Genomic DNA, 17,381 nt, shown 5'->3' with positions numbered 1-17,381 from the left:
CTAGACTTGTAATGCAATAGAACAGGGTTGCCAGATTAATCTTTCAAACCTTTCGCCCCTTTTCTAACCGACATATTTCGTTGCATTTTTGCTTGCCAGATATTTCCCGATTTTAAATCGTCACTGGAAAGATTTTTTTTTTTTCAAAACATAAAAACCTACATTAAATGGTTCCAAAAAAGTCTCTAAGGATCTTTTATAAAAAAAGAAATCAAACAATAAAAAGCTGAGGTATTAAAGATTCAAATTTTTTTTTCTTAAGGGTTGCCAGATAAATCTGGCATCGAAAAAAAAATTTTGATCGAAAATCGTAAAATAAAATTCTGCGTTACCTTTATGGATAAGCTAAAATGAAAAACCGAATATATAAAAAGTGAAAATATAAAATTGTTTACACATTTGCAGTGTTGCAAATGAGTGATAGAAAAGCTATCAATTGATTATCTCTGCACCAAAAACATCCGAGAGTATAGCGGCTGTCACTATAGCTTGTGAGATCTCTTCTTGTGTCTCGTGATTCCCAGCGATGTCATTCTCTCTCTATCACTCCTCCCCTTTTCCTCGACTATGCGCTCTCACCGCTGAGTCTCTCAATCTCTCCGAAAACTGCAATGAGAGAACGCGAGATGGCGATTAGGAGCCGACCACGCATGACGTCCCGTTAAACTGCGTTTGCGAAATTGGTGTTGTGGCGGCTTTTGTGGTTAAACCAAGGGGTTGGAAACTCTTAGAGCTATAATTATTACGTTAACCAGTATATCAAAATATATGTTAGTATACTTATTATTTCCTTTGCATATCGCCAGTATACTTACCAATATACTGAGAGTATCTTAATATACTAACAGTTTATTGCTTTTAGGTTAGTATACTAACAAGTATACTGGAATATCGTTAGTATACTCAGTATTCCTAAGTTATATTAGAGTTTCCAGCCCCTTGGGTTAAACGCTGTTGCGGTAGGATGATCGTGGAAGCGGGAATGAGAGAGAAAAGGAAAATGTCAATCGCGAGTGGGTAAACACGAAAACGTGTTCGGCTATGTTCGGCGCTGAGAGTTTCAATGAGGAGAGAAGAGCAGTTGTATTTGAGGCATGATTATTCAGGCGGGATAATTGTAGTTGCTGAGAGCTGATATTTTGATATTTTAACAACCCTGCACATTTGTGGTAATTACTTTGAGGATAGTGGCTTATCAGATTTTTCCCGATTTTTTGCCAGATTGTTTTCGGTTCAGAACTGGTAACCCTGCTTACAATGTTCATATTTTTTAAGCACAGAAAACAATTTTGTTTTAAATATTTGGCCATAAAATTATACTTTCATCACTGAATTCAGTTGAATTTATAAAATTCTGCATTTTTATTTTTTTTTAGTAAGTTCAATATTCAATTATTTAAATGGAAATAAAATGAAATTGATTTTTATCAAACAAATATTTGCAATAATGACCAAACTCGGTCATAACTTATTCCGGTAAAAAAGTAACTTTTTCCATTAAACATTACATTATTAAAAAATGAAAATAACATTGAGAAAACAAAAGTTTTCCTGGAATTCAAATCTGATTCTTAATTAATTGTGATAAATTTTAAAATTGGGAAAATACGAATTTAGTAGAATATAGTGAGCAATTGCACACAGGTTTAAAATCCGGTAAAAATTAACGAAAAATAAACTCTATTTAATTTACAAAAATATAATTCTAATATCAGTAACTTATAATATTAAAAAGTTTACTTTCAATCGTTTCATTTGAAAACCTCAGATTAAAATAAATAATAAATAACAATAAATTAATGATTTAAATAATGAATGCAATAAATTTGGGATATCAATTTTAAATCAATTGTTTCCCATTTGTCTCTATATCAATTGAGTTAATAAGTTTTATAAAGCTTAGCAACACAGCAAATTTTAATGCATTTTTTGTGCTTCCTTATTTGCCAAATTTGTTTTATTGGCCAGTATAAGAAGTCATTTGAAAATGAATGCTTTTAGTTTTAACAAGTTAGTAGAAATTCAACAAATCACAAATGTTTAAATTTTTGAATGCTGATTGCTGATATTTAAACATATTATTTTGCGAAAGATTGATTGTTGTCATTGTTATCCAGAATATAACATTTTATTGAAACCCCTTAACTCTCATCTTCAGTCAAGGAAAATTTCAATTTAATTTGTTTCAAGTCGAAGTTCAGGGAAGACAAAATCTTCAAAAAATATTTGCAAAGCACTTATTGATAATTAACAGACTTGTTTTGCTAGAAAATGAATATATATATATATATATATATATATATTGTTCATTTAAATTTCGCAGCTGCTAATATTTTTAGATGTTTTTGTCTAAAATGTTTTAAGAGCTACACTAATTTGATATTAATTAGGGTTAGTGAATTTTCACGATTTCGCGGACATCATAAAATTCGTGAAATTTTGAAATTTTCGTGAAATTCTGTGAAATTTAAATAATTTAATTAAAAATTGCAAGATTTAGCAAATATTTTATCCACTTTTTATGCCTTTAATTATAATATTTTTCCAGAGTTATACCAACTATTTGAAGAATTGAAAGGGAAAAATAAATTACAACAAAATGGTAACATTATCAACTCAGTATTGAACGTGATAAAAACTTGGATGAAGTAAATAAGAATCAGTAAAATTAAGAAAAATCGGATTCATATAGCTGATTTTGGCTTTGTTAACTTTTTTGTTCATGCATAATCGGTATGTTTAACGTCATGATTCGAATTCCCGGACGCTTCGAAACCCGGACACTTCATCTTGTTTTTTCAATTATTTGGATATAAGTTCACATTATGAATATCAAAACTGTGTTATTTGATGAATTCCAACATCAAATCCATTGTTTGAACGCTGAAGTTAATGCCAAAACAATTAAATACAATAAAATTATAAGTTTACCAAAAATGCGAAACATTTCACTTGAAATATTTCATAGGCGTTCGAAGCACCGAAAAACAAAAGCAGAAATTTATGGTTTCGATTTCCTCAAATTCTAGCAAATTTTTATATAAACTATCGATTGTTTTGATGTTAACAGCTTATTTGAGACCTAAAGAATGCCATCCACTAACATTTCAGTCCAAATTTGTGCGATTCATAAGCAAAATCGAGTGTCCGGAATTCGAAGCAAAAGTGTCCGGATTTCGAATCAGCTTTTATCAGTGTCCGGGATTCGAAGCACAACAAGTCATTTTTGTTTTAAAATTCTGATGAAAAATTGTAAGAAAAGACATATTTTGCATGCATTTTCTTGAAACTGACTGTTAATACTGCATCCTGATGATATTTCTACATTTCCAACTTATTACATGATTTTTTGCCAGCTATAACAAAAATGATATGCTACTAAGTGTCCGGATTTCGAATCATGGCGTTATTCATAATAATTCATAATATTTTTTTTCATCAATATTTTTTCTAATTGTCGTATTGTAATTGGTTTTTAAAAGACTGCTCAGCTTGTTTCAAATGCATTTGATTTAACAACAATAAATAGCAAACATTCTTGTCAAATTAGCATTAACTGGTCAACTCTCGATGAGCCGATATAAATTGTTTTTTTTTTTCAAGCAAATAAATAAACATATACATTAAATATATATTTAAGTTTTTTTAATAATCATTAAAGAAGGTCAAACGTATTCAAACATAGTTTTTTATGAGTGTCAATTTAAAATTGATGAAGAAATATTATAGTTAATTGAAGAATAATAAATAATTACGAATAAAAAGTGCTTTCTGTAATTTGAACTTAAAAGTTATTAACCCTTTTTTCACGTTTCGTGAATTTTCCTTGAAATTTAGAGTTTTTGAATTATGATCTCCGTGAAAATTGCAATTTTAAAGGTGAAAAATCACTAAGCCTGATTATTTCCTACAATTTTGCTTCGAAGTCATTGAAGAACCAATGGTTGCTGTGATAAGGCCTCTGAAAGAAAAGCAAGGGATATCTCAGAAAATATGCGTTCATTTTCAATGTCAAAAAATGAAATTAACCAAACATATCCAAAAATGGGAATTTTCTAAAAAAAATATTTTGTTCATTTTTTTTTTGCATAAAAAAAGCTTTTCCCGGCAAACTTCGTCCCTCCCTTTTTTGGTTTCTTGACGTTTTAGCTTGTTAGCTTATGTGATCAAAATTTGATTTTACGCAACCTTTCCTATACAATCTGCTGATTTTCCGGAATCGGTTCCAGAGTGGCCAAAGCTGTCACTTTTTGGCGTAAGAACCTTCCTTGGACTTATACGAACCCAACGCAACAAAAAGCACCTCGATCCGACGCTCCGTTTTGAACTGATTCGCGTTCGAACAAAACCATCGAAATTTTTTATATATATAGATGTTGAAAAACCAGGCCAAAAAAAATATCTAAATTTAACAACAAACTTTAAAATTTTAATATTTTTTTATTAAAGTCAAAACCAAAAAACAATCTAAAATCCCTATTCATTTGTAGTGTACAAAAAAATCGCAGAAAAAACTTGCAATAAATTGGAATATCCCTTAAATTGTTTTGGCTTCGTTTTCTATGGACTTATTTTATTTTGTTGTCATGTTTTTTTTCTTTTTATGGATAAAATTTTAATGAATTTAATTTTCAATCCTCTCACCGCTTATCCTGATCGCGAAAATTTTATTCTCTTCTCTTTTTCAAAAATCTCTCCTTCTTTTTTCTCACATTTCTCACAAATTCACGCTCCCACGATCCCGCGCACGAAATCCCTCACTCAAGACCACGGTGGTCGTGCTGAGCACGTCGCGCACGGGGCACTCTCAGTTCGATGCCGGGTTTCGTGAACTGTGCCGTTTCCGAGGCGTGCGTGCGTGCGTGACGTGACGTGACGTGTCGCGGGGCCCTCCAGGCTCAATTGGAATTTAATTAGCTCTCGATAGCCGGTGCTGGTCGTCGCGTGCCAATCCACTCCAGCTGCATTCCAAAATTTTGGCCTAGATTAACCCTCCCACGTCGGCGATGCGATCCGGATTCCATCCCGGACACCGGCCATCGACTGCAACGAGCGAATAATTGGAATATTTCCGTTGGGTTTTTTTTTGCATGAAAGTGTGTGGTTTTAGAGGCGAAACCAGGTCAGTAAACTGGGTTGCAACGTTAAAGTAGGTAAATTTAAGCTTAAACAAAATTTCTCAAATATTACATTTTTGTAACTCAGTCACTCAGATTTATTTAAAGAAACATTCAGAACTAAATCTTTCGAAATTTGAGTTAAAGTTTTGCACGAGGCCATTTTTTGGCAATTTTGCAACCTAGTGTACAAAAGGAGTTCACGATTTAAATCAGCCAGTGTGGGTGAAATTCTAAGGTAACTTTTCAAAAGGACGTAACCACAAAAGCAAACAAACATTTCATCACGTTCACAAATATTAATGTTTTTACTGAGTGACAGCGGTTTGATCTGTTTGTTTACATCCAAGGTTACGCCCTCTTGAAAATTGCCAGCTGAATTAATTCAAACTGCTCCTACGCACGAGTAGAATCGAATCAAAACATTCAGCCAAACCCGCGAAGGTGGTTCCGAGAAGCGCATCCAAGTAGACTAGTCTGGCGATTGCTTTGATCAGTGATTGAAAGTGATTTTCACTCTGACGCATCGAAATTGACCGCGATGACAGACAACTTTTGTGGGGTTCGAAAATTGATTGATGTTTACTTTGTTGTTGTTGTTTACACTGCAATCTGCGTCAAAATGCACACTGTGACGTCACGCAATGCTTTCACTTGCATGTCAAAACAGTAGTGCAACAATCCGGCGGCGTTCCTAACCTCAAAAAATACGTCGACCTCCCTGAACCGGACGCGTTGGCCCCGATCCAAGCAGGCCGAAACGTCGTCGTCGTTTGTAGCGAAAATAAAGTAGGCGAGCCGAGAAAAATCTAACCCCCAAAAATAACCATTGGCGATTTTCCCTGCCACTGCAGCAGTGGGTCTTTCCGCCCGACGGACAGATTTGTATTGTGTGTGTGTGTTTGTGTATATTTTTGCGCTAAAATTAGATGATAACAAAAACGCGCGCGTGAAAGAACACGCACACACACATGCGCGCTTTTGATGGTGGGCGAAATGAATGAATGGAAGTTTCTCACCTTGGTTGGGGGACGGCACGAATATTTGTTTCTAACAAATAGATTCGACAAAACAAGTTTTTTTTTCCTGGTTCGGAAAATTATGGCGCACTTAACATTGTTTCTCCTCAATTACCAGATGACGAGTGACACCTGGCTTCCGACAGAGGTGGCAACGGCTTCTTCAAAGGTTGTTGGAAATTCGAAACATTGTTTTACTGTTTTTGTGGTCAAATCATAGACGCTGACCAACCTTGTGACCTTGTCAAAAATTGGCCGGTAGAACTTACTGTAACAGGTCATATTTTTTTTTATTTCATGAAATTTAATACATCGCATGTTAACTAGGCTCAAATTAGCCAATCGGGGCCGGCATTTACAAAGCGGATTCAGTGGCAGTTTCATTCTCAACTTAACGTTAACATATTAAGGTTAATGTTAACATTCCATAGGTCGCCTCCCTAAGGTGTCGTCGTGATAAGGTCCAGTTTGTGACGATACACTACCTTCCCTTTACTAGGCAATCGATTCCAGAAGGGAAAAGATCGCCAGTTGTGTTGGTCCGAGCCGGGATTTGAACCCCGATCTACCGCTTACGAGGCGGAAGCGTTACCACTGGGCTACGTGGCTCGGTCAAATTGCATGACTCTAAACGTTCCAAAAATTATAGCTTCGTGAAGTTTGATACTTCGCATATTTCGGAATTGTCCACCGGTAATCAGTTCCAGAGTGGATGCCATGATGAACGTTAGTACGACCTGAATTATCATAATTTTCAATTTGATAAAGTTTGATGTTGCTTATAACGTTATAACGTGATTTCTTGCATTTCCTGGGAGTTTCCGCCAGTGACCACCGGTAATTGGTTCCAGAACATGACGAGTTTCCAGTGATTATTAATGGAGTAAATCCAAAGAATTCCAAAACTCTACTAGATTACAAGAAATACGAAATTGTGAATTGATTATTCAACATGAAGATAAATATACACCCAAAACTGGCAGCGCTAGTCCGAGAGAATGATGGTCTCGAGTCGAGAGAATAGTGGTACCATTCACGGACGCAGAGAACACAGCTCGAGATGGGCGATAGAACTATTCTCTCGAGGTTCATTTGCAAAAAAAGTTCATCCGTCAAACAAAAAACCAAAAGTGTCGACAACGGGAATCGAACCAGAGACCTTTGACAAACCAATCCAATGACTTAGCTGCCTCGGCCACCACAGCTTGGTGACCAAGGAGAAGTCAGAAGTCGATGTATGACACTTGTTGGAGATTTATTGATTCAACTAACGAATGAACTCATTTGTTATGATGGTGTGAGTTGGTACCATTATTCTATCGATTTTGGCACTGAGCCCTCAATAAATTTTGAGAGAACGATTATCTCGACGGTATACCGTCAGTGAGGGTGACATTGGGTCTGGGGGTGAGATTGGGTCAAAGTGATTTTTTACGGATTTTACAATTTCTCAGTTTTTTTTTTCTCAATGAAACTAAATTCTGTTAAAAGGGTTGTGTAGTGGACATGACACGGATGACTAAGCAGAAAAAATCTCGCTCCTTGAAAAAATCCTGTCATTTTGGTAGCTGTCTAAATTTCAATTACATTTTTGGCTTAAAATGACCTCTTGGAAAATCAACTTTTCAATATTTTTGTTGGAATTGCTCGAAAAGTACCTAAATGTTTGAAAATCTCTACTTCAAACATTGTAGCATGTCAATACGATTCCCTCGAACAAGAAACACTGTTGAATGGCTTGTTTTTACCATATCTTTGTATTTATTTGACCCAATGTCACCCCCTCTAAGGGGTGAGATTGGGTCAATTTTCAAACGATTGGCATTTAAGGTAGAGTTCATCAAATTCCACCATATTTTGGGAAAATGTTAGTAAACTATCTAAGAACAATTCTACGTTAAAAGATTTTCGATGTTATCTAATTTTTTTTGTTATTAAGAATTTACGAGAGATGTATCGTTTTTTGACCCATAGTCACCCCTACTGACGGTATGTCTTTTTTAAAGTTCAAAATTCATAGTCATTTTTAAAAGAAAAAAATATATAAAAAATATAAAAATTGAAATTGCAGGCCATGGATTCAACATTTGAATGTAAAAAAAGATTTAAGATGCATTTTACACAATTCCAGTTGTTTAGCAATCATTCCTTTTCAAAATATCTTAGTATTGACGTAAAATTTTTTTTTTCGCGAAAAAAGACCTTTTGCAGTTCTGTACATTGGAATGTCACAAAAAATCAAATATTGTCAAGCGAAACCAAACATGCTAAATATGATTATAAACGTATGGAAAATGCATTTCTAATTGTTTTAAGGTGAAGCCGTTGATCATTTTCGAAGAAAATTGATCATCACTCTAAAATTCTCTGTATTGAATTCAATGTAACGAATTTCTGCACCAAAATGAATAAGCATGTGCCGGTTGTTGCCTTCTTGGAACCACTGAAAGAATTTTTGGTCTAAATCAAATATGTTTCAAAATTTATATAATTTTGTGGTACAATCATTGACGTCCTAGTTGACAATCATTGATTAATGACGATTTCCATAACTTTGCAAGGAATGGGATAATCGTTACCAAAAGGAATCAGCATGTGTAGGGCACTATTCTAAACAACTTGTAGAAGAAATTTTGTCAAAATATTGATAGCGACGCAAAATTTATATCTTTCAACGAAAAATCATGGCAATGATGGAAGTCTTCACGTTAATTTGATAAGACTACTTTTTCATTTATTATTTTGAAGTTTTCTGAAAAAAATCTGCCCCCTGATTTTTAGATCCGATTTAGAAAAGGAGCATTGCAAGTTATTTACAACAGCCTAATATGAAAAAAATCGATTACAAATATTTAAATAAAAAAAAAAACATTCAATTTCAAGTTTCATTCAAGTTAATGTTTCCGGCCCATTTGCAAAATTTGGCGAGATTTTTAAAATAACGTAATGAAAATATTTTGCATTTGAGAAAAAGTTAAATAATTCAATTTGCTCAATTTTTATTTTTTACAATGTTTGATTTTCTAAGTCTAAAAGGATGAACTGTAGAATATTTTCTCACAGCAATTCCATTTCAAAAGAGCCTAAACCGAAAAAAAAGTTTTCCGATCGGGCTCAAATTTTTTCTGGGGGTTCCTTGGCCAGATATAGATGTTATGATACCAAAAGTTGCGTCTTTCAATTACGAAACATCTATAGGTCATCGCTGAAATTTTAAAGTTATCGCAGTTTTAGTGAAAAAAGTTGAAAATTTTCCGATTTCGTCATTTTTCCGTTTTTGCGCGTGGCGCGTCGAAAAACTCAGTTTTTATTTTCAAAAAATCATATCTCCGAAACGTACGGTTCGACATCGCCAATTTTTTGATATGTTATGTGAAATTTTCCGAGGAATCCGATAAAAATACATTCAGACATAGGCTCTTTGGTCCAGACACGGTCAATACGCCATTTTAAGTTTTCATGCGACTTTTTCAAATGTTAAGCTATATTTTTGAATCTTTTGACTATTTTTCCCAAATAGCAAACTCATCATCTTTCTTTTGCGTCTAAGACAGCTAAAATCGGATGAAATGGCGCGGAGATATGATTTTTTGAAAAAAGAGGTTTTTGCGAAAAATGACGAAAATTGCCATTTTTCGAACCACCCTAGCAAGATGTAGGTCACCCTAATGGCCAAACAAAAAAATACGGGTCTAATTATTTTGGCCAAGGAACCTCCAGAAAAAATTTGAGCCCGATCGGAAACTTTTTTTTCGGTTTAGGCTCTTTTGAAATGGAATTGCTGCTCAGCTATATGTTTTCAGAAATAGGAATAACTGGACACTTTATCAATTTAAAATTTGATTTGGCTTTTTAAATTTTTCAAAGTACAAAAATTTTTTTTTTAAAAAATAGGTCAATTTTTTCCTGTTCTTAATTCTCTGTACTAGAACTTTTTTTTTGAAGTTTATGTCCCATGTCTTTGGCAGAGATCATAGGAGGGGAAGGAGCAAAAGATAAATAACAAAATTTCAGAGTATGACTTCAAAATTTTTAAGAAAAAAATGATTTGAGTTGTATTAAATATACAAGATAACAGCTGGATGGCTACATTACATTAAAAATTTACTTACACAAAAAAAATATTAACTCTTGCTGCTTTTCTTGATAAATTTGGGTAGCTTATCGACTGAGGAAATCATTTAGTGACGGTTTTCGGCTTGCAGTTAACTATTTTTTTTGAAAAATGTTTTAAAAATTGAAATGATCCCCAGCGAATAAAAAAGGAAAGCCGTTTCTGATTAGATCGCTTCCAACTATTGGTAGGTTGTAATGAGGCCTAATTGTGACCAGAAAATTCCAACCAACTCTACAACTTATATTTGAATTTTGTGGAGAAACATAAGTTTAGATTTTTTTTTCCAAGAATTTTCAATTAGTTTATTTAATCTTCCGACCTTCAGCCGTTTCAATTTTTTTATAACAAAACTGAATCATGCACAATTTTAATTTGTTAGCCGTTATACAACAAATGCACATAAAAACAGTTTTAAATATTTTTACTTCAAATGCAAATTAGTTGTAAACACCAAAATTATGAGAATATACAGTGGACTCTCTCGTTGTCGATATTGAAGGGACCGTCGAGAGCGGGAGTTATCAAATTATAGAACGAAAAATCAAAGCAATCTATTTGAAGGGACTGAAAAATTTATTGACAGCTGGAGCAATATTGATATCGAGAAGATCGACAGCCAGAGAGTCCACTGTATTCATTTTATAGCTTGACCCTAGTAACATTTTTAAGAGGCAGTATTTGTAAATATTGCTCGGTTTGTTCTAGAGGTCGTATCGAGGAGCTCCGATTTGGATGAAACTTTCAGCGTTTGTTTGTCTATACATGAGATGAACTCATGCCAAATATGAGCCCTCTACGACAAAGGGAAGTGGGGTAAAACGGGCTTTGAAGTTTGAGGTCCAAAAAACCAAAAAAATCTTAAAATTGCTCGCATTTCCGTAAAACTTTATCAATTCCAACTCTCTTAGATGCATTCGAAAGGTCTTTTGAAGCACTTCAAAATGTGCCATAGACATCCAGGATTGGTTCGACTTTTTCTCTTAGCTTTTGCAAATTACTGTCAAAAATTGATTTTTTTAAAACCTTAATATCTTTTTCCAACAGCCTCCAACACCCATACTCCCGTAGGTCAAAAGATAGGTAATTACATGGACTATAAGCCTACGGTGTTAACTTTTTGGCCAATCGCAGTTTTTCTCATAGTTTTTCGATTTTTCTAGAACAAACATTTTACAACGTTAGTTTTTGCCCTGTAGGCCAAGAAGACGGCACTTTTTGGTCTCAATTTTGTCATATTCGGAATCCTCGGACAATTTCACGTAAGTTAGAAGTATTGGAGTAGTAAATTTGATTGGAAAAATTGCCATTTAGAATGAATTAAAATATTTTTTAACAATTTGTTGGATTAGGGGTAAAACAGGTTTTCGCCTACTTGATACAGCATTTGACGTATTCATCACAGGGGAAATAAGATCCATTTCTTTTTTCAAAAATGTTTTATTTAATTATTTTTTAAATCCAATTTACAACCCCAATACTACTAACTTACGTGAAATTGTCCGAGGATTCCGAATATGACAAAATTGAGACCAAAAAGTGCCGCTATGGCGGCCTACAGGGCAAAAACTAACGTTGTAAAATGTTTGTTCTAGAAAAATCGAAAAACTATGAGAAAAACTGCGATTGGCCAAAAAGTTAACACCATAGGCTTATAGTCCATGTAATTACCTATCTTTTGACCTATGGGAGTATGGGTGTTGGAGGCTGTTGGAAAAAGATATTAAGGTTTTAAAAAAATCCATTTTTGACAGTAATTTGCAAAAGCTAAGAGAAAAAGTCGAACCAATCCTGGATGTCTATGGCACATTTTGAAGTGCTTCAAAAGACCTTTCGAATGCATCTAAGAGAGTTGGAATTGATAAAGTTTTACGGAAATGCGAGCAATTTTAAGATTTTTTTGGTTTTTTGGACCTCAAACTTCAAAGCCCGTTTTACCCCACTTCCCTTTGTCGTAGAGGGCTCATATTTGGCATGAGTTCATCTCATGTATAGACAAACAAACGCTGAAAGTTTCATCCAAATCGGAGCACCTCGATACGACCTGTTACACATTGGTGAAAAACTCGCTCTTAAGCTAACAGGTTTTATGATGGGTATTAACGCCCTCATACAACATACAACATAAAATGTTAAAAACAAGTGAAAAATATGTATTCCGTATTGATTTGATTTTTTAGTGTATGTATGTATGTATGTATGATCCCCATACCCGCAGGCAACTTGGTCCTGGAACACATGTGAGCGCTAGGTGAACAATTCGATCATCTTTTACTCCGTAATCTGTACACCCACGTGCATAAGTTTTTTTGCACGAATTTTAATGCTACAAATACCGGCGCATAAGATAAAATGGTTTCCCTATTCCCTCCCCAAGCGCCGGAAATTTGTAGCGGGTGTAGGGACACTTTGCATAGACGCCCTTGCTCCCATCACGTCACTGAGGGTATGGAGCGACGAGAAATTAATAAGCATGCCCCCCCAGTCGAACCTTCATTAGAGAAGCAGGCAATCCACAACTCACAGCGAACGACCGAGGGAACACCCTACCGCGTATATAATAATAACGTGTTTTATGTATTATAAAGGAAAGCTCTCACCAAATGACGAAGTCTTCACATGTGGATAAGCTTCAAAATTGCCAATCACGAAGTCTTCAACGTTAATCCTTATAAAACTTGGATATCTTTGGATACACATTCTTGAGTTGCTATTAAAAATAAAATAAAAACAGCATTAAACAAACAAATGCAGATAAAAACGAACATTACATTCTGAAGTTAGTTGAAATTGCAGAGAGGCTGAATTTTTTGGATAAATATTATGGAACTGACCTAGTTTTATGCAAGGAATTAACTATTTTAAATGGATAATCAATAAAATTAAATTTTCAATAATCACGTAAATAAATAAGGTACAGGTACACTTTAGTAAAAAAAAACAATAATTTATACAAAAAAATGCAAAAGGATTATTTTTTTAGTCGTTCATTAGTACAAAGATGGATAGGAAAAGTAATTATTTACAAAATGGAATCGCAAAAGTTTTTAAAGTTTATAATCAGAAACTTTGAACAGAAATTTGTGTCAAACCATGAAAATCATAAAACACAAACAAAACATTTAAAATGCCTCAACTTATTCTTTAATATTTGATGAATTCATCGAGCAGCATACATTTTCTGAATAAATTACTCTGTGCATTTTTAATATTTATATTGAATATTAAACAAAAAAATAAAGTAAATATGATTTTCTTTACTGTCACTAATATTCTTAAATCTTTTTTAATTGTGTAAACGTCATTTTTTAACTTAGAAAATCTATGAAATATAAAAAAAATATATTTTTTTGTAATAAGGTGTAACTTGAACTTGAAAATTAATCATTTCAACTAACAATATTCAACAAACAGAACAAATGTTGAATTTATGAATTATTTTCGTTGAATGAAGTTGAATTTTCATTCATTAATATTAATTCAGTTCTCTTAAGGATCATTGCATTTTATCAATTAATTTATCAATTAAAATTTTAGCAGCATGTTCCTGAGCAAAATTAAATTACATGAGAAAAGGAACAAACTCACCGGGAAGGTTCAATCCATGCAGTCCCATTTTTCAATTCCAGGGAGAAAAGTAGCAGATTTGGACCCTTTCTTGATTTTCTTCTGATGGTGCCAATGAAATTCCAACAATCCACAGCGCTGAGGTGGGGAGGGTGCAGGGAATCTTGATCTTCCGAAAATCATCTCGAACTGGAACCACAATTTCGTCAAATCCAAGCATCTTCAGTACAACGGAGTCTTGATTCAGGAACAAATCCGGTATTCCAGAACAGGAACCATCACTTCCCGAAAACCGAAATTACAATTCAACGAAAGGGTTACAAAACGCGGAAGTGCCAGATTTTTTAACTGAAGCAAAACACGAAAAAACTCAAAATTTTTCCCGTATTGATTTGATTTTTTAGTCAATTAAAAAAAAATAACATTTAAAATGTTTTATACGAATACAAGCCTTACCTGACAAACTTCGTTTTGTCTTTTTTTGTTTCTTGACGTATAAATTGTTTGCTTATTCAGCCTCCTGTGATCAAAATTTGGGTTTACGTACATTTTCCCATACAATCTGCCGATGCTCCGGAATCGGTTCCAGAGTGTCGAATTTTTTTATATACATGATGATGAAGATAGAAGATAAAATATAGTTTACACACTAAGAAAATTTGAATATTACGTTTAACGAATGTAAAAAAAACAAAAATGTAAATAAGATAATGATGTGAACTTACATTCTATTTGACGCGAAATGTCAAAATTTATAGTGGAAATCTCAAGCACAACTTGTGATGTGATAATTAATCAATTTTGACCTAATTTTACATTTTATTTAATGCACATAACTGGAGGGTATTTGAGGATGTAACTTTAAATGTAATGTAATGTAATGTAATGTTACGCGTTTTTTCTTACACGTCAAAACGTCAGCCACAAAGTCGTCCATCTTTGGCATCGAGAAGTTTTTTTCTCTGAAGGGCTCAAACAATGTTTGGAATTTGAAGACCAAGACGGCATAATGAAAATTGCTAACAAAGGTATGTTTTATTGTTTGCGGTCGGATCCCGACGGAAATTGCAGCTGCTGTGCTTATTTTTCTTTCTGGATGTCGATTTTTATCCCGAAGAGCTGTCGTGGTGGAACCAAAAATGGGACGTTCTCAGCAGCCAAAAAAGCTGCTCCAAAGCGGCGGCGGGCTAAGAAACTAGAAGGTTTTCTCGGTCGTGACGGTATCCAATTGGGTTTGGTGAAGTGGAATGAATAGTCAGGAAGAGTCAGTGTTGTTCTTTAAAAGTGATTCGCTATTTTGTGAAATTATTGAAAACAACCAAATTTTGATTCTTGAAATTTTGATGATTATTGTATCGTGTAATTGACAATCTGAAGTATATTTACGTCTTTTTGACGCTCTACATATGTGCATCATATTAAACGGAATATTACACGATTTTTTGCAGTGTGTAGTTATTGGCCTCAATCGAGCACAAAAGGATGTGATTCATGTAATAGCTTTTCTTGTGATCTTTCGTTTGATGTATTGACCGACTGTAAATTTTAAAGTTTTATATCAAATTTTCAAAGAAAAACATTGATCCTTTAAATCCACTAATTCGGAACACTTTTTTCTTACAGATGTTAACAAACTTTGGTTCTCTCCAGGAGTACATTTTTTTACAAAATAATTACTTTACACACTGAAAGTTATGTTTTATGAATGGTCTGTTAAGTTTTTTTGTGTGAAAATATCAGTTAAATTCAGGTGTTCCACGATTGTGGGAGGCACAATAACATCCCACAATTATGGAAATGACAATTTGGACGCAGTGTTTGGCTGCTCTGAATAAAATAGTCTTGAAATGCAGTTTTTTGTTATAAAAGTACTACTTTTACTTGTGAAATAGCAAGAAAATATCCAAATAAAGGTCATTGAATTGTGGGATGACTGTGAGACCTTTTTTTTAAAAAAAAGATCTAAGAATGTTGATTTCGAGTGCTGTGTGCATTTTAAGTATAATGACCCTTATTTTCGGTAATTTTCAAAAGAAAATGAAGTTATTTTCTTTCAAAATAAGACACATTTTATAGAGCAATTCCACCTCAAATCAAGAATTTTTCTGGTACTTTTGTACCCGACCCTCTCCGATTTCAATGAAACTTTTTAGACAGGTTTAGGTTTCTACCACACTGAAAAAAATATTCCCTTTTCAGTTATTAATAATGTAATTAAGCTTATATCTGTAAGCCCTTACATCCAAATGAAGGCTGTCAAATGCAAACTTATGGGAAATTGGACGAGCTTTCCGGTAAAAATATTTACGAGACTGAAAAACCAAGTCTGTCATATAGAAATTGCCAAAACCCATCAAAAAACCTATATTTTCATCATTTTTTTTTTTAAAACCGCTGTATCTTCCCAAGGATTGGACATAGGACAATGGTCAATATGGAGACTTTTATGTAAAATTGTCTGGGGAATCGATTCCCACTATCGGTTTTTGAAAATTTTGACGTTTAGACCACTTTAAAAAAAAAACAGTTTTAGTAAATGATTTTTGTATTTTTTTAGAAGAGACATACCATCCTGCATTTTTCGTCAGTCTTTTGGTAACATCTTAGGCTATTCCCTCAAAAATTTTGAACTAAAAAAAATCGTGACAACACCTTTAAATTTATGTTTTAGACTTAAAAATCGAAAAAACTCATAGAAGTGGCGTGTATTTTTGTTTCAGTGTATTTTTTTCAGAAAGCCCGTCCAATTTCCTACAAGTTTGTCTTTGACCACTTTTTGATACGATGCAACGGCTTCGAGATACAGTAATTTTTAAATTGCAAAATACAAAAAATATTTAAATACCTTACGCCCTTCTCAAATGTTATTTTCGAGTACTATTGGCTCCATATACACAAAAATGGCTTATATAGGCCTAGGATAACATGTCTAAAAAGTTTCATTGAAATCGGAGAGGGTCGGGTACAAAAGTTCCAGAAAAATTCCTGATTTGAGCTGGAATTGCTCTATACTTTACTAGTTACGCACAGTTGACGTTTGCTGGGGTAGTCGAAAAATGTTCACAAATCACTTTGTGCATTGGACAATGCTTCAAGTTAGTACTTTGTTGTTGTTGTTGTTGATTTTATTAGGGGAACTTTAACCCTATGGGTCAAAGACACAAACCAACAGGTCGATTTTTATTGAAGACATACAAACAAAGCTTATTTTTACACAACAATGAACAAAAAACCTTCATTTTCATTCAATTCTTCTAACTAACTACAAAGTCCACACCTCGCAGATCATCTCAATGACATAATCCTGAAAAATGCAAATAACACCTTTCCGCACCTCATTTCTCACTGTCCCGCCATGCTCCGAACGTGGTTCCAACGGGTAATTAAATTTTCATTTGGCAAGCAAGATTTTTGCTCCCGGCCGGCCTCGACCATCATCACCATCTGCTTCTGCTGTTCTTGCTCTCTGTTGTTTAACTCTGGTGACATCAGAACCACGACATTTTCGAAGGTTAATGAATCACGACTGTAGTGGCGTGTCTAGCGTGCCACCGCCAAACATAT

General features: G+C 34.0%; 1 protein-coding gene across 1 annotated transcript in view; it reads left to right on the top strand.

The window, feature by feature from the left end:
* The first annotated feature begins 4,795 nt into the window (after positions 1 to 4,795).
* The window catches only part of LOC128092476 (uncharacterized), a 40,031-nt gene continuing 27,445 nt past the window's right edge, over positions 4,796 to 17,381 (top strand). The window contains exon 1 of the mRNA XM_052706358.1: positions 4,796 to 5,122. The gene's annotated coding sequence lies outside the window, so the exon portion shown is untranslated. The remainder of the gene's footprint in view (positions 5,123 to 17,381) is intronic.

Source organism: Culex pipiens, chromosome 1 (assembly GCF_016801865.2).
Source record: "Culex pipiens pallens isolate TS chromosome 1, TS_CPP_V2, whole genome shotgun sequence".
NCBI classification, from domain to species: Eukaryota; Metazoa; Arthropoda; class Insecta; order Diptera; family Culicidae; genus Culex; species Culex pipiens.
Note: the sequence above shows the minus strand (reverse complement) of the source record. Positions and strands in the feature narration are given on the sequence as shown.